The sequence below is a fragment of the Musca autumnalis genome, unplaced genomic scaffold (genome assembly GCF_047663935.1).
Source record: "Musca autumnalis isolate F117 unplaced genomic scaffold, ASM4766393v1 scaffold_2, whole genome shotgun sequence".
In the NCBI taxonomy this organism is placed as follows: domain Eukaryota; kingdom Metazoa; phylum Arthropoda; class Insecta; order Diptera; family Muscidae; genus Musca; species Musca autumnalis.
In genome coordinates, this window is record NW_027411755.1 from 52606694 (window position 1) to 52618507 (window position 11814).

The 11814-nt window shown below is 35.4% G+C and overlaps 1 long non-coding RNA gene across 1 annotated transcript; it reads right to left on the reverse strand.

Annotated features, from left to right (window-relative positions):
* Positions 1–4460: 4460 nt before the first annotated feature.
* LOC141392784 (uncharacterized) lies at positions 4461–11186 on the reverse strand. Its single transcript, XR_012409869.1, has 2 exons — positions 10613–11186; positions 4461–6134 (listed from the first exon to the last, which is right to left on the reverse strand). It is a non-coding gene; the product is annotated as an uncharacterized lncRNA (long non-coding RNA).
* Between the last annotated feature and the right edge of the window lie 628 nt (positions 11187–11814).

Here is an 11814-nt window from a genome sequence, read left to right on the forward strand (position 1 = left end):
TAGTTCGATTCTCAAAAAGATCAACCGTATCTCACCCTTACACATTAACAGCGAGATGAACGTTGCACACCAATACTCACTTTAACTCCAAAAAATATAGATTCCAGCACAGTCCCTACACCCAAAAACAAACTGAGTACCATTAAGTACTATTCGTACACTTATGGTACGTATTTCGACGACATATTTCAACCATACACTGACATTAATACAAAATAATTACAGTAATCGTAATTCTAAATCTCAAGATTCCAGCTGCATCCGTTCGTCCAATTCCTAATTGTACCAAACATATTAGTATTATTTCGCACTCTTCGTATCCACAAGTAAGATTTTCCAAAACTACCTCAATCCTTCACTTTAACAGTAATTTTAATTCCAAATTTCAGGATTGCAGCTCTATCCGTTCACCCAAATCCAAATTGTACCAAATTTAGAACAATTTAGAACTTTCGTACCCATAAGTACGAATTTTTAAAACTTCCTCAATGCAACAGGGATGCAATAATTATAATTTCAAATTGCAGGATTCTACCGCTATCCGTTCACCTATATCCAAATTGTACCAAATTGAGTACTTTTCGTACCCATAAGTACGATTTTTCAAAACTACCTGAATCCTACTCTTCGAATGTAATCGTAATTCTAAATTTCAGGATTCCAGCTCTATTAATTCACCCAAATGCAAGTTGTACCAAATTTAGTACCATGTAGTACTTTTCATATCCATTAGTACGAATTTCCAAAACTACCTTAATCCTACACTCCAACAGCAATCTCAATTCCAAATTTCGGGATTTCAGCTCTATCCGTTCATCAAAATCCCCATTGTACCAAATTTAGAACCATTTATTACTTTTCGTACACTCACAGTTTCCAAAAACCCTTTAATACATCTCTCTTACTCTTCATCATTGACCCTCAGTCCAAATTTGAGGAATCGAGCTCTATCCGTTCATCCAAATCCAAACTGTACTATATTTAGTATCATTTAGTACTTTTCGAACCCATAAGTACGAATATCCAAAACTTCCACAATCCTAAACTTCACCAGTAATCTCAATTCCAAGTTTCGAGATTCCAGCTCTATCCGATCACCCAAATCCCCATTGTACCAAATTTAGTACCATTTAGAACTTTTCATACACATAAGTACGAATTTCTAAACTTCCCCAATCGTACACTCTAACAGTAATCTCAATTCTAAATTGCAGGATTCCAGCTATATCCGTTCACCCAAAATCCCTATTGTACCAAATTTAGTACCATTTAGTACTTTTTTTACACATAAGTACGAATTTACAAAACTACCCTCAGCTTTCAGCTTTCTAGCTTCAGCGGTTTCGTCTGGGCGATGATATGTCAGTCACTCACTCAGTCACTCACTCACTAAGCTCTTTTATATATATTAAAGATTATAACAATATTTCGGTCCTTTAAAGGACTTGCGGTGGGGGTAAAGCATGAAATCATCTGAATACACTATTAACTAACTAAATACAAACAATTCTGGTATAAAAGTGTGTTCCAATTAACGTTAAGTTGATTTTACTACTAATGTCCCCAATTAGATGGCCAGGCTAATATGGACTGAAAATAGCCTTCAGTATTGTTGGCGACAATATACAAAGGCTGAGGGTATTTCAGTCATATAAAACTTCTCACAAGTGGTGTCTTAGGACACGCCGTTCGGACTCGGAGATAAGCTGTGGGTCCCATATCATTGACCAAATATATTAATCGGGTACACTCACTCGTTATATGAGAGAAAACTCCCTTGTCCCTTCTGGGATGTTTGTGAAACAATTATTATATTATTATTGACGCTTGGTGTGATACTGTGCAAGAATCCACAAAGTTATTTCTTAAAATAAGTTTATTTGTTCCATAAAGAAATTTTGATTTTTGGGAAGCTAATTCCCAGGGGTAGTGGTCTAGGGTATCACCCCGGCCCCGTGCGACTATAGCATTGGCTTACTTGTTTACAAATAGATTGTGTTTTCTTCAAAATTAGTCATATTTGTAAGGCCGCGAAAAATGGCAAGAGAAGTTAAGTTTCGAAAAATTTAGAATGTTTAGAGGCGATTTGCATCTTTAAATTCTTAAAATTATGACACGATTTTTTTGATTTTTGTCGTTAGGCGCATCCACTGTGAATGTATGCATATGTCCAACGGTCTCTATCAAATGTCAAAGCATTATCTTTAATCTTGCAAAGTATACCGTTATATTTTGGGAACACTTTGTCCTTGGATGAGGTTATATAAGGGGCTCTAAAAGAGTTTGACCTGAGAACACAAAACCTTTGTGGGATTTTAATCTACTAACCGAATACTATAACCCCCACTTGGAATTTCTCACACCCCAGATTGGCTGTACCTCAGTGTAATTTATGTGTGGTGAGTTTAACTATAGCTTGAGCATAGTTATTACCTTAAAGGAGTTTCAACTTTCTGTGTACAAAGCGCCCATGCTAACCATTGCGCTACGATGCTATCCACAATGTTTTATTAAAGTCTTTTCCTACGCGTCATTGTAGAAAATATGATTTAAAGTTTTGATTTCAAGTGAATACTGTATTATTTTGTTAAACATTAAAACAAACTTTCCAAGATAAAGTCTCAAGATTATATAATTTTTATTTTGTTCCTTTTAAAGTACAAATAGTACCATAACAAAACATTGTTAACTTAAACAAAATTCAAATATCCAGCATACACATTTTTGTCTTTCTATTTTTCTTTATCGGTAAAACAAAACGAAACTAAAAGAAAATGTTCTGTTCTGCCATTCTGGCGTTTAAAGATGGCTGAGAAGATAAATATGCCAAACACCAATACACAATAACACAGGAGATTACTATCGTTGCCTTAAAAACAATGTCCTTTGAATTGAGTATTTCCCACTATCACAACAAAACTGTAAGTACCCAGCAAACACAATGTCGGACGTCCGACACGTCTGCTCAAAGTCGGAAGTTTTTTCCCGACACGTCTGACCGAATTCGGTCCGAACTCTGTCCGATAAGTCTGACGAACTTTTTCCCTCTCTCTCTCTCTCTCTCTCTCTCTGAAGGGATTTTTCTTATTTTTTCTCTTGTGCTGCTTTGGCTATATTCATTGTAAATAAGCAGAGAGAAAAGAATTGTACATGTTGCGCTCGCACATGTTGGGCAAATTGTGTGTATTTCTTGATGTGCCGATGAAGTGCGAACGAAAAAATGAGTGCTCGGGTTTTAATTTCTGTGACGGAGAACAAATTTGGTTGATTTTTGTTATGCGTGTTGATGCATGATAGTGTTTAAACATCATTCATAGTGAACCGTTGTATACACATTTGTTTATTTTTATAAAGTTAATGAAAGTAAATATTTTTTCGTCAAACTTCAACGCTATTTCGTGGAAAGTCATATGTTTTATAAATATTGCCAAAGTTAAGTTTCTTTATACTTTCATGTATATCAACTTTTGTATGTGAAGACATGTATTTTTTCATATATTAATAAAATGGTTTTACATATTTCACAGATCCTGTTGATAAATTTGTTGTTCCCACTGCTGGACGTACGGATTTAAGAAAACCACTGGGTTTCGAATATCAATTCCGTTAGGTCAAATAAGTCCTCATAGAGAAGGTTAACCTTGCAAAAATCTATAATATAAACAGGCTATAAGATGATATTAAAACCCTTCATATGTTTATAGTAGGTGAACAAACATTTAAATTTAAGGATTTTAAGTTTTCATGAATGAACTGTGTACATTTTACACTTTTAAATAATAAAAACAAATTCTGTGCGAACGGCGGTAAATAAATCAGAAATTCATACAATAGTTCATCAGAATTCGGACCGAATTCGGTCCGAAAGTCGTCCAAAACTTCCGAATTTCATAAGATTTTTCTTCCGAATTCGGACCGATATCTGTCCGAACGTCGGTTAATAAATCAGAAATTCATACGACAGTTCATCAGAATTCGGACCGAATTCGGTCCGAAAGTCTGCAAAAACTTCCGATTTTCATCCGAATTTCGGTCAGAGAACACGTCAACCACGCCATATGACTTTCGGTCAGAGTTCGGACCGAATTCGCATCCGAACTCGGATGTTTTTTCCGACTTTCGGATCGAATTCGCATCCGAACTCGGATGTTTTTTCCGACTTTCGGATCGAATTCGGTCCGAATTCGGATGTTTATTCCGATTTTGGTTTGCTGGGTAAATGAATGAATGAACAGTATGTGGTTTTTATCTAGTTAAAAAATGTATGTACATATATATTCACATGTATGTATGTATGTACACCAGTATGTCCACATGTATGGTTATATGATTTGTGCGTTCGTGCGTGCGTGCATATGAATGTATGAATGTGTCCTTATAAATGATATAGATTTCATTTACTTTGATTTATGGCAATTGACATTATGAGTAGGTTCTCATATAAGTTAACAATAAAAGACTTCTTCGTCTTTTGGTGAGCTTAAATAAACTGTTTCTTTATTGAAATCCAAAAACTTATTCTACTTAAACTACTTAAGTTATAAAAGACAAAAAGTGCTGACACCATGATCACGCCACTAGACGTAACACGACTCCATCAATGTAGCCTAGCAAGAACACAACACAGCCAAGCAAGCAACAATGTTGTTTGTTAGTTCGGCAGGGATGTGCTAACTACCCCCTCACTTAAGTGGAGGCCGTCCTCGGTCTTCTTTATAGCCATTGCTACGGCAGATTTAAATCTTTGTTGTTCTCTTATCTTTGTCCTACGTTTGACGAGGCACAATATGAAATGGAGTATTCCGATACTCATAAAAACAACACCGCCAACTAAAATTGGTCGCATTCTTGCATCTTTTTCAAGGTCGCCAATATATTGTAAGTTTTGCAAGTTCATCTGATGGATAGATGACAAACTTAAAATTTCACTGTGGTTGTTTATAATAATTGAGGGGAATGATGGTGTTCCTGGTTTCCGCATATCAATGTTGTTTCTATTTACGAATAGTGTACCATTGACAGTCACATTTTTTTCAAAGGTTATGAGGAATGTGCCGTTTATGTTTCTTACATTTTCGGTTGCTTCTTTCACTTCTGCAATAGCGTCATTGACAATGATAATTCCATCGTCGATTTCTGCCACTTTATCAAGATTATTGCTTTGCGTATTACAGTGTGCTGATTCACCCGATATGAGTTGTTGAGCGCAGGTTTCGCTTGGCATAAGTTGACAATAGGTTGAAGATATTGTTTGCTTGCAATTTGTTGCTGAATACGTCTTGCCTTCGCAGTCTACTACAGTGTTGGTGTCAGCGAATTGGATAATTTTATTATCGTGAGGTACTGGGAATAAAGAAATTTTCTGACATGTTCTTATTGGAATAGGATATTTAATGATAAAATACAAACAATATTCATTTGATATTACTTTTACTTTAGACAAAGACATTAGTTCTGATATGGTGAAATCTGTGTGTTGCTCATTGCTCTGATTTTTTATAAATATTTTTAAATCGTCCTGGTCCAAAACTGTTGGATTTACAATATTTATTTTAGCTAAAGTTACGGATAAAATTATATTTTGTAGTTCCATAACTATCATCCGATTTCTGGCCATTAAAATTTCAAATAGATTTACGGTATCAATTTGTTCCTTTCTACGAGTCCTTAGAATCGTGTTTACAGCGTTTGTTAATTTCTCGATTTCAATTTGTATTTTTGTATTTATTTCTATCTGTCTATTGTTGGAGTCTACAAGTTGTTTTTCGATTAATTTTGCTTCTTCCCAATCATCTGCATCTGGTGTACCCGCAATGACCTTAAGTGCTTTGCCTATCAAATTAATGCTTCTTGCATGCCGATGATGTATGGTGAGGGTTGTTAAAAGAGTATCAATATGCAATAAATCGGATTCTAATATCTTTTTTACATGAGTCTGAGGAAATATGCTAATTGCATTTTTAGTTTCACGTTGTATCTCAAAGTACGTTGTTAAGTTAGTTGTATGCCTTAGATACCCATAGTCATTCCAAACGATGGCTTTCCCATCCAAAATTGGGACATAATCGGAGTGTGAATAGTCAATAATCTTTGCACGAGTCAACGTTAGTATGAAAAGAAATTGTAGTAACAGCCTAGGTAAAAAACAAAAGCAGAAAAAAACATTTTATCAATATAAACTAAAATTTATCTGAGGTTGTCCTTATGGACCACCCTCCCCTTTATTAGGACAGTTGTCCCCAAATCTGCTTCGACAGTAGCTTCTTCATAAAGTGGTGTCATTTTATTTCCAAGTCTACGATTATTCCTAACAAAGACTTTATCCCCCACATTGTAAACTTTGTCATGACGACTTTTATTAAAGTAATGTAACTGCCTGTTTTGCGCGTTAGAGATTCGCTCTTTAATCTTTTGTTTTACCTCAGAGGGTGCAGAATGTATCGTATCAATAGGTCTTTCATTCGTGACAGAATGAATTGTTCGGTTGTATTCTATAGTTGATTGTAAGATGAGTTCGACGGTATCCTCGATCTTCCTTTCTATTTTCAAGCATCTTGCGATTTCGGCAAGAGTGCTATGAAATCTCTCTACCTGCCCATTTGAGGTGCTGTGTAGAGGAGGTGAATTGACAATATCTACATTAAACCTGTTTTTCAGAATTGATCTGATAGTCTCAGAGTTAAAGGACCTCTCATTATCACAGTAGACAACTTTGGTATTTGGAAAAATATTCATTAATTGGAGAATTGGTTATTTTACGTCTAGAATCGTTCTGGACGCTATTGGCTGTACCACAGCGAATTTTGAGAATTTATTCACACAAGTTAAGAAATGGTTTTTATCAGTTGAATAAATATCAATATGTAGAATTTCACCGGAATAAGAAGGAACCTTTGTTTCTCCTATAACGTGTTTTTCTGGATGCCGATTGTATTTTGCTTTTGAACATGTCTTGCAGTTGGCAACAACCTCATTCGCTATTTTCACCATTTTGGGGAAATAGTAGTCTGAAAGGATTTGCTTAACATTCTCTTGGGCTGCCCGATGAGCTCTATTGTGTTCACTTACGACAATTTCTCTCTGGTCGCATTGGTTGAAAATGTCAGAGACAAATTTACTACAAAATCGGAACTTCGTTGAAGGGAACATTCTAATCAAATCGTGTTGAATGTGGGCCAACACAGGTAGGCCGCAATGAATAGCATTGACAACTTCAGTGTTGACTGCATCAACAATTTTGGCCAATATTTCGTTTTTATCTCTATATTGTACAATATGTCTCGTTTTGTTTCCGAAAAGTATAAAATTTCGAGTGGTGGGAAATTCCGACTCTTCCAGAATGATTTGGTTGCGAAAACAATTGACCGGTTTGTCTGAGCTTTCCATAGTGTAAGTGAATGACTCTTCACTATGGACTGTTGCCATGTCTGACGAATTATCGTTCTCCAACGCATGGACAAGTTGCCTTGATAGCGCATCTGCAACTTGATTTTCTTTTCCTGACTTATAATACAAGTTTGCATTATGTTCATCGATGAAAGCTTTCCAGCGCTTAATTTTTGCATTCGGATTACGATCCGAAACTGCATATGTCAAAGGTTGATGGTCAGTGAAGATGTTAAGAGTCTTCACACCATAGAGGTAATGTCTTAATGTTTTAAGAGCCCAGACTATTCCTAAAAGCTCCCTTTCGTTTGTTGCGAAATGCAACTCTTTATCCGACAATGCTCTAGAAATCATAGTGATTGGTCTTCCCTCTTGGGATAGGACAGCACCTAAACCATGTGCTGATGCATCAGTGGTAAGGTCGAACGGTTTTTTATAGTCAGGGTACATCAACATGACGTCCTCCGAAGATAGAATATTTTTCAGTTTGTGAAATGCATCCAGTTGGAAGGCGTTAAGATTGACTACAACCTTTTTGGATTTGGTTGCAGGAATTTTACCGTTTTCTCCTTTTAAAATATCAGTTAAAGGTTTTGCAATTTTGGCAAAGTCCTTGATAAAACATCTGTAATAATTTGCTAACCCAAGAAACGATCTTAGTGCGAACAACGTCGTTGGTTCTGGGAAATTTTGTATTGCACTTATCTTTGATGGTGCGGTTTTTATACCTTCTTTGGATACGACAAAGCCAAGGTATTCAACTTCAGATTTAAAAAAATTTGATTTTTCGACAGAGACTCTCATGTTTGCATCGAGCAGAACACAGTCGATATGTTTTACATGATCCTCTTTGGTTTCTGAAAAAATAATAACGTCATCAACATAAACGTAACATGTTTTGCCTATTTCATCTCTTAGTATGTCATCTATCGCTCTTTGAAACATACTAGGAGCATTCTTTAGTCCAAATGGGAGACGGCAAAAATGCCGTTTTTTCCCTATCTCTTTCCGCGAGTTCAATTTGATGAAACCCGGATTTCAGATCTAAAGTGGTAAAGTACTTTGCTTTACCTAAATTTGATAATATCATTGTTACGTTCGGAACGGGATACTTATCACTAATTGTTTTGGCATTAAGCTTCCGAAAATCTATAACGAGACGTTTGTTTCGGTTGCCTAGATTATCGACACCTGTTTTGTCGACTACCCATACTGGGCTATTAAATGGTGACCTTGAAGGTCGAATTATACCATCTGCCAACAATTTTTTTATTTCTGAATTTACGAATTCAGATACACCCATTGGGTATGGATATAGTTTAGAATAAATAGGTTCTTCGTTCTCCATGTTAATGGTAGCAACGATATTTGTATTATAAGGTAGTGCTTCTTTAGGATCAGCAAAAACCTTTATTCGTTTTTTTAACATTTTCTGAAAATCCGCCTTAATTGCGAAAGGCACATCAATTTTATCGACGTCTATAAAATTAACATCTTTACATTCAAAAAATTCAATTAGTTCAGAGCCAGAATTATGTAGGATAAATCCTTTTTTTAAATCAATGTTTGCATTGATTTTCTTTAATAGGTCTAAGCCCACAATTCCATCAAATGTTGTTAGAGTTGGCAAAATGAAGAATGTAGAGTTCATGCCGAATAAATTTACAAAACATTTTTGTTTAATAGGAGTTTGTCCGTTGACAGAGTGAACTGAAAAAGGAGTACTTACGGGAATTATATGCTTCAGTTCATTGAGAGGTTTTATATAATTTTTTGAAGCACCAGTGTCAATTAAAAGGCGTATTGGTTTCCCTGCTATCGTCCGCCTTATGAACGGTAGTAGGGACCTGCCTCTAAAAAATTTACATAGTCACGGTCTTCATTTATTTCATCGTTTATGTCTCCACATTCGGATTGAGCTATGTCACAATAGTGTCCCGCCTGCTCTTCTCCTGAATGGGATTCTGGAATCATATTATTCACTTTTTGAAATTTTGGGCCCGTACTTCGGCCAGACCCAGCTTGACGCTTAAATGGTTGTCTGTGAGAAGTTTTACCGTTACCATAATTGGTCGGTTGTCTGAATTTAGACGAAGTTGGGTCCAAGTCCATGTCCTCTATTTGATCTCTAGCCTGTAAATTAGCATCACCACCATTTTCGTAATGTGGATTTTTCTGTTTATGATAGTTTTGTTGTTTATAGTTCCAACCACTATCAGACGGTTTTCTTGGCTGAATTTTTTTTGAGGTTTCAGACCTTAACTTTTTTTCATCATTCCTATTCGCAAACGATGTGGCAAAGACGTATCTTTCGTGATTCGCCTCTACCTCCTGCGCTAAGGCTAGAGCTGACGGAAGATCAGCAGCGCGGGCTGAGAAAAGCACATCGCAGAGAGGTTTCCTCAATCCGGAAACAAATACTCTGAGTGCATCCTGCCTATATTTGTTATTCATGGCCAAAGCGAGAGTTTTGTCGTAACTCATAATTGTTTTATTGGTTAATAACGACAGTTTCTTCTCTACTTCGTCATAAAATTGAATCACTGACTGTTCGCCTTGTCTGAGGGTACTTAGTTCTTGTTCGATTAGATGAATTGGTTTTTTATCTGAATATGTAAAATCTAATCTAGCTATGATCGCTTTAAAATTTAGCACAGTGTTGAATGACGCTAATACAGCATCTGCTGACCCCCTAATTTTGTTCCTAATAATGCAGACCGCTTGGTAGTGTTTTGAACTACCATCGTATTTTTCGAAGACTTTATACGCGTTATGTGCCGCTTGTCTCCACGAAACATAGTTTTCGATTTTCCCGTCAAATTCGGGCAAAGATTTGATAATATCAAGTGATTCATCACACGTTATTGATGAATAAATTTTTACGTCTTCGTATGGTTTCACATCTGTTTGCCCTACTGAAATGGACGATAATTTTTTTGTTAACTCGTCGACTTTTTTGTCGACTTCTGTTTTATATGCCAGAATCGCTGTACGTACAGCGGATTCTATTAATGCAGTCATTTCTTCACTGTTCATATTGTCTTTTCAAACAAAAAATTGTTACGACTATAACAAGATCTAAATCACTGTGTTTGTTTTTTTTTTTTTTTGGCACAAAGATAAAAATTTTTTAAACACGCACTACACTTTGTTTTTTCTTAAATATTAAGTTCTTAATTCACCAGTTTTGGACACAATTTTGAAATTCAATGAGTGACACACTTACATGACTTTATGTTGTTTAAAAAGAGTAAATCCTTATATTTTTCAGCAAGTTTTAAGCGGGGTCTCTTAATCCAGCAAGTTTTAAGTAAGGCTTCCTTCCAGTAAATATTACTTTCAGTAAGTATTACGTTATTTAAAAAGAGTAGATCCTTAGATTTTTCAGCAAATTTTAAGCGAGGCCTCTTAATCCAGCAAGTTTTAAGTAAAGCTTCCTTTTTCAGCAAAATTTAAATTTAAGATGATAGATCTCTTTTTTTTAGATCTTTATATTCGTAGGACTGATTTAAACTGATAGATCTCTTTTTTTAGATCTTTATATTTGTAGGGTTGAACCCGGTTGGGCGCCAGTTAACAATAAAAGACTTCTTCGTCTTTTGGTGAGCTTAAATAAACTGTTTCTTTATTGAAATCCAAAAACTTATTCTACTTAAACTACTTAAGTTATAAAAGACAAAAAGTGCTGACACCATGATCACGCCACTAGACGTAACACGACTCCATCAATGTAGCCTAGCAAGAACACAACACAGCCAAGCAAGCAACAATGTTGTTTGTTAGTTCGGCAGGGATGTGCTAACTTATATAAATATTTAATGAAACGTAAATTATGACAAATCTCCACAGTGTACAAGAAAAAATTCTACCCCACTCTGTATCGGCAACTATCGAACTGTTCAGGTTTGTATGAATATACCCAGGTGTTGTACGTGTGCACGCATATTTGTGACACATTCAAAATCACATAAATACTTACACACGCACACACTTTTGTACTTAATTTAACGAATAAATTAAATTATCTCCCATACTTATATAGACTACAAGTCACAACAGCAACAACAACACAAAATAAACATTTCAATAAAAAGAGCAGTACACATTGTCAGTTTTGAATGTCGATATTTCGTAGTTATCGATAACTGTCCAACCGTCCAGCAACCACGAAACATTTTGTGGTTGCATGATGAATAGACATCGGATTTTGCATATTTGCATATTTTTTATTAATAAAGATACGAAAATTCTGATTGGACCAAAATTCGTTTTGAAGAAAACTGAATGCAATGACAGGCTCATATTTTTTATTTTTTTGCATATTTGCATATTTTGCATATGCACAAAATATGCAAAAAATATGCAAAAAATATGCAAAATATGCAAGTTATTTTTTTGACAAAAATCATCAAATTAAATTTGGAAAGT